Raw genomic sequence first — 6,780 nt, 5'->3', positions numbered from 1 at the left:
CTATTATGGATGGGTACGTTTGTTATATGACATCTGTTCTCCATCACAAGCCTAGCGTCTGCAGAGTTATTCCCTTTCAAACAGTTGTTACAGTTTTAGTTATCGGTTGTGTTTTGCTTTCTGAGGTCACTTCATCTGTTATATTGATAAGTTAGCAGTGTGAGGCCACAGTGAGTTCTGTACCAGAATCACAGTACAAATTCAAGTGCAAAAGGGCCATTTGAAGATGAAGGTGGGACAGTCTGCTCGTAAAAGCCATCAGCTGTTAAGTGCTATTAGTATTCTTTCATTGGTCATTGATTCTTAACTGTATAGCAGTGCTTGGATTTTCCAACTTGCTACTGGAGTGATTTGAGCATGAACAATGCTGAAGAGAGCAGAATAAATATTCACCATCTGTACTACTTACTAGGACAATAACTGTCTCACTAGAAAGAGATCTTACTTAATCAACATGTGTCTTCACAGCTCAGAAGAGTCTCATGTGTAAATACTTCCACTGTTTCTGAAGGGCATGCATGTAATGTTACAGAAGAGATAACTGCCTGTCCTTTAAAGAACCTGAAATACTGAAAGTTCCTGAAGTTGCTGCTTCCTGTTCTTGTATTTTAATGTGTTTAAACGATGTATTTTGAGATTAATTTAGGGTGTGTAACACTGTACTGTGTTTCACTGTGCCAAGGCTGAAATAATGAGTAAATTTTCCCTTTTGTGGATTGTTCTTTGGATAACAGACTGTAGATACATTCCTGTTCTTCTGACTGGCTTCCCAGGTAATTTCAGCAAATACTGGTTTATTGGCTGTGATTGACAAGTCTTGCAGCCATGTGTGTGTCATGTTGTGCAGATGGCCGCATTGTTGTGTTGTTGAAGCTGCCATGGTACGTTATGCCAGGAGCTGGCACAGCTTCTGTGCATCAAATCCGTGGTGCAGCCCTTCCCCTTGCCATCCTGAAGATTAGAGGCTTCTTAAATGTGCCTCTTGGAAGTCAACTGTTCTGTAACTGCTGTATTAGCAAAAGTATCCCTGTAGTTATCGAGGCTTAAGCTGTTAGAAGCAATGGTATTAACAGCTGTACAGTAATACCCAAAAGTATGTCTTATGGGTGGGAAACTGGTGTTAATAAGGGGACAATATCTTAAAATCTTACTTCTTCTATTGCTAGGTTCTAAAATGAGGCATAGTAGAGACTGAGAACTGTTTAATAAAGTTACAGTTTTCTTATAGTGGCTTGCATCACATTCAGAGTTCTAGTTGTATTCTAGTATTTGAATCGGGTGACACTCAGGTTTCTGAGTGCAGGCAGTGGTTTTGAATGCAGGTTTTTAACCAGTACTGAACTGACCATGACCCTCTAGGTCATGATGTAACACTGAGGCCATAAACAGCAGCACAGCATGTGAAATACCTGGACCATTAGATAGGACTGTAGCCTGTAGGACTTGACACTTAAGTCAGAGTTTATTTCAGCTCATAAAGAGTTGTAAGGATGCATACAGTATTCAGGTCAGGGGCTGCTTTGATATCTTCTGTCATTTATTTTCTCTGCTGCCCTGCTCGGTGCAGTTGGTAGCAAACAAGATATTCATGATTTACAGTGCCATTTGTTCCTCAGGGGAGTGCACCTGGCAGCAGCTCCTGCTACACACAATGGAGCGATGTGGTCTGGTTAAAAGCCCAGGTTTCGTCAGTAGGTTTTGCCATCGACCCTGGCCTTCCAACTTGCATCCCTGGCTTTTTCAGGACACCTTCTATACTGTGTGCCCAAAAAGGATAACATGCTGGCTGGTTGCAGTAACACACTTCCTTGGTAAGCAGTGGTAGTTGCTCTGCTGTTGTTAGGTACAGCATGTAAAAGCATCACGTTTCACAGCTGTATGATGTTACTTTGTCACGCTTGTTTTATGATCAACTTACACCATTTTTCTTGTCACAGAAGTAGGGCCTCTCTTTGTACAAGTTGTATGGAGCCAAGCAGAACCTGTGTTCTAACGTGACCTGCATGGGTAATGAGAGGCCAAAATGTTGCTTGAATGGACCATATTCAGTTTATTTGCTCATGCTGAGCCATCACAAAGTCCTATTGAAATAAAGGAGTAAGTGCTTCTTGAATCCGACAAGCTTTCCATGTTTATCACCGTTGTTTATTTTAGTTATTGACTGTCATAACCTATAAATGTGCCTCCTGTGGTCTCCTTGTGGAAGTAAGTACAAAAGTTTAAATCAGGTAGAATAAGGTAACGGTAGTCTGGTTCTTCAGCCTCTTGATAAGGAAACTCCTGAGGAAGGGAGAGATCAGGGCTGTGGTCAGCATACCCAGAGCAGTTGACATAGGGTTAGCATTGTTTTCTTTTGAAAATAAGGAATAAACAATGACATTTATTGTCTTTTTTTTTTACAGGTTCTGAAAGCAATTGAATTTTTCAACAAATCTGATAGAACAGCAGATATCTTGAAGATAATAATTTCCAAAACCAGCAAAAATCAGGTGGAAGATAAAAACTACGTTAGTATCACTCAGAGCTGAAACCCCCAAATATTTCTCTAGCAAGTGTGCTCACCACTAGGATGTTGTATAGACATGTGCCACCATTTAATACACATCTTCAAAAGAGGACTGATAAATGGCCCTCAAGGGAAGTCCTGTGGCTTAACCTGTTCAGACATGTTCCTGCACTCACTCAAGTCACTGTGTGTTGACTAATACTTTTCCATGTGCAGCTGCCCTAAGTCTTCCATTAAGGTATTGACTACATGGTGCACAGTTTAGGAAAGCAAGCTGAATTGCCTTAATGTGGCATTTGCAAGCTAGATGCTTACAGTTATGGAACTATGCATAGCCAAGTGGGTTAGATTCAAGGCATTTTTTAGTCAGACTTAAATTTGGGGTTTTATTACTGACGATACCTGAAACTGTTCAGAAAAAAAGAATTTGTTGCCACATTATATCTAATAAATGAACATGTACTCATTCGTCTTAAAATAAATCTGTACCAGGACTGATAAGTACTTGGAGAATGCTCAGATAGAGCAATATGAAATCTGACGTGCTGGATAAGTTATTAAACCTTATATTCAGATTGTAGCTGAAAGCCTGAGATCAGCTTAACATGGGATTGTGTCTTCCAGTTCCTGTTTTCAACTGTGGTTTGTTGTGGCAATGCCTGGAAGCCATTACCCATCTAGTAAGCCTTCCAGAAGAGGGGAGTTCACAAAACATATGTCAAACCCTGCTCAAGTTGTCACAGTTCATTGTCTTCGATAACCAGCCTAATCATTAGCTACTACTTGAGTAAAGCTAATAGAGGAAAGAGCTTGGGCTGTTTTCCTGAGGTTCTCTAATCCCTTCAGTGGTGCAGGGCTGGAACAACAGCTTCTGGCATTTTAGCCAATTTTTCTTGTGTTATCAACAAGTATTGAAATCTGGTATCAACTCCAGATGCTCCCTGTCTGTGCAAACTGCTTAAGGAGAAGCTGCATTCAAACCCTTTTGGTTTGAATCTGCTCATCTTCTTCAAGTGCCACTGTTGAAGTCAGGGGGAGATTTGTTTTCTTAAGAAGTGTAGGATTTGGGTTGTATCGATTGTTTTGTCACAGTGACAAATGCAAACCCAAGATCTGTGTGCTACCAAGGCTGTAATGAATGTGCAAATACAGATTTCAATGATTTTTTAAAAGGGGTTGCATTCATTTTTCTTGTGGTTATTACTGGAGGTGCAGTAACGTCCTGCAGGATGCATTAGCTCACTGCAGTAGCTCGCCTGTTGAAAAACAGAGGGTTGTATCGCATTTTTGTATTATGTATAATACTTATCAACATCCATGTCTTCCTCTTCATATCTCTTAGTTGTGGGTAGAATCAACAACTGTAATCTCTGAAAGGCAGCATCTCCAACCAGTAGCTGAAAGAGATAAAGTGGGTAGGGAAGGGTTGAGTAGGATTGTGAGGAAATGAGACATTGTACTTCCATTTTTAAGAAATAGCAATCAGAAAAGCAATTTTTGCTACAATAGTTTAAACTAATGGTCTCTTTTTGTTTGAAAGAATAGGAAGTACAAAGGAAAATTAAGGTAACTCATTTGCTGAAACAGATACGTGGAGTTCTCCCATGAATGTGATTTTAAACCAGACAACTCGTGAACCCAATTACTGGGGATTAGGCTGGAATCATTTACTGAATCTTAACCAGAGCTGGAATTTGAGATAGTTGGTAAAAATGTTGGAGAAAGGGAAAGAATGTGAATTAAAATGACCTAGGTTGTTTCTGCTTAATAGCAAAAAAAGGAAATGATGCAAGGACTTTGACTAGTGAAAAAAATCACTAAATTATTAGTCTGTTTCCAAGAATATACATAGATAAAACTTATGTTCCAGAACAGTATTTAAAATGCAGTTTAAATATTTATGTTTCCTTAAATTTTCTATATAAAAGTTGTTTTGGTCTTTCCCCCCCCCCCCCCCCCCCCCAAGAATATTCTTTTGACAAGCTGGCCTTGAAAGTTCATATAGTTACTGCAAGTAAAGCTCTCATAATGAGTTATGTTAAAGTTAAGAGGATGGCTTTAGGGAAAGGATAAAGTTTTAATTGGATTTTTGAATAATCATCTTTTGAGTTCTACCTAAACTCCAGCTAGTTCTGTGTTCCAAATATGTATTACACCATTGATCTTTGATCTCATCTGCAAAATCTGAAGCTTTGTGCTTTATTTATGGCACATTACTGAAGCCTTTCTGTTGCATGACAGTTCCTGATTTTGTCATGAGATGCTTGTCCCTGTGGTGCTTGGCAGGGTTGTCAGTGGGAGCAGGATAATGACCACAGAGAACCTGATAGAACCATCCTGATAGATGCCTGATAGAACCATCCTACTTATTCTGAGAGCCCAACACGAGGTGACAGCAATTGGATTCAAGCTAGTACTTTTGTAACACGTTATTGATGCAAAGTGGAGTTCCTGTCTGTTGACTGTAGCCTGCACTGCTTGACAGCTTTTTGAGTGGAGACACAGCTCTTTCCTTGATGCTCGAAAACAATGGGAAAAGAAAGCCCAACTGTGCCTGTGAAAGCCTGGACTGGGGTGGCTCTTCAGGATCTTAAATATAGGAAGAGGCCCCAGAATTCAGCTCTGTGGGTGGACGTGAGATCTCTGCTTCTCAGCTTCCCCTTCCAGCCCCACTCTTCTTCATGTTTTGCTTTGGTTAGGCTCTCCCCAACCACCACCTTTATTTTTTGGGGACCAGCAGCAGGACAGATGTCACAAGAGCCAGTTAACTTGCACCCAGTTGAAGTGCCCAGGGACAGGCTATAGGGGAAATTCTTGCTCTGTGATCCCAAGCAATAGAGCTTGCTGGGTACAGCTCAGTGCTTCAGAGAATTCAGCTCTCTGACTGGTGTTCCCCTGAGCACAAATGAAGATCTTCAGAGGCTTAAAATCCATCTTTCACAGGAATGAGGTGATTGATTGCCCAGTTTCATCACCAAACGACTGGGGAATGGGAGGCGGAAAGATGCTGAAGCCCCTCTGTGGACTAGTGGGAAACGGACATTTGAGCAAAGTGATACCTATTCTTTATAACTTTGTTCTGAAAGAAGCATCTCGGCCTTTTCTCCTTGCTGAAGATATTTACCAACAGTTACAGTGGTCTAAGAGCTGCATAGGAACTTTCCACCTGAATGGACTGGTTTGGCTTGGACACAGGCAAATGAACATACAGTACTCTAGAAGTGATACTATACTATCCTCATTAGGGACTTCAATCCACTGTTTCCATCCTGCCTTTTCCCAGTCAGCTTGTGGAGGGATGCTTGTCAGATCCACCGCGGAAAACAAAGGTTGTATTTGATTAGCAGAAATCATTCTGGGAGTCAGAGCAACCTAGCTATATTTCTGTTTCCATTATGCATCTGATTAAGATCACTCACAAAGAAAAGGCTGTTGTGGTAGACTCCAGTTACAATTTGATCGGGAGTCTGGGAAATATAATGTGGGAAAAGGCATTAGCTGAATGAATGATGGAGGAGCAAATGCTTTTAAAACAAAACAAGTTTTTTCTTGCTTCTGCATAGATTAATAATTTCTTTTCCAGAAGGAAATGAGTCTGAGGATTTGAGTGTATTCAGGCTGAAACAAGTGGCTGGGAAAAGGAGTATTAAAGGGGCAGGTTTTTGATATAAAATATATTGAAGTAAGATATCACGTGAGCACTTTGCAGTTTCCTGAAGTGCACACATCTATGCTAAGGCCACTGTTAATGTAATGGGATTTATTAAGAGGAATTTCTTTACTATGTTGGCACTTCTCTTGCTGTTTCTTCTCTCTCCCTGATAGAGTATGTATATAATACCAGTCTGTATTTGCTAGGCTTTGATGCATACATAATAGAAAAGAAGGAAGAAAGAAAACACTCATATTATCTTGCTTGTAGAAAATTTTTTAATGAGAATAAACCAATGTCTGAGATGAAATGCGTGTTTGGGTCTGTTCCTTGAAGTAATCAAGCTGTTTTCTTTCTTTAGCCCCTACTTAACTCCAGGATAGTTACAGGTTTTTGTGTGAGGAAAAGAAAGAAAAGAAAGTGAGCAAAGTCTCAACTATCAGCATGTTCCACTTCTTGTTTTCCTCAGTGAGTGTATTTATTGCCATATTAGTGAATGTCATTTCCCATACCAATGCTCATGAAAGTGAGTGAGAAAATAACAGTAATTAGGTAATCTTTCCGACTTTTATAGGATTAAAAACTTCCTGCTCACAGATAAACGGCTAAAACACTGGTTCTG

Source organism: Melopsittacus undulatus, chromosome Z (assembly GCF_012275295.1).
Source record: "Melopsittacus undulatus isolate bMelUnd1 chromosome Z, bMelUnd1.mat.Z, whole genome shotgun sequence".
Lineage (NCBI taxonomy): Eukaryota > Metazoa > Chordata > Aves > Psittaciformes > Psittaculidae > Melopsittacus > Melopsittacus undulatus.
This window is presented reverse-complemented; position numbering follows the sequence as displayed.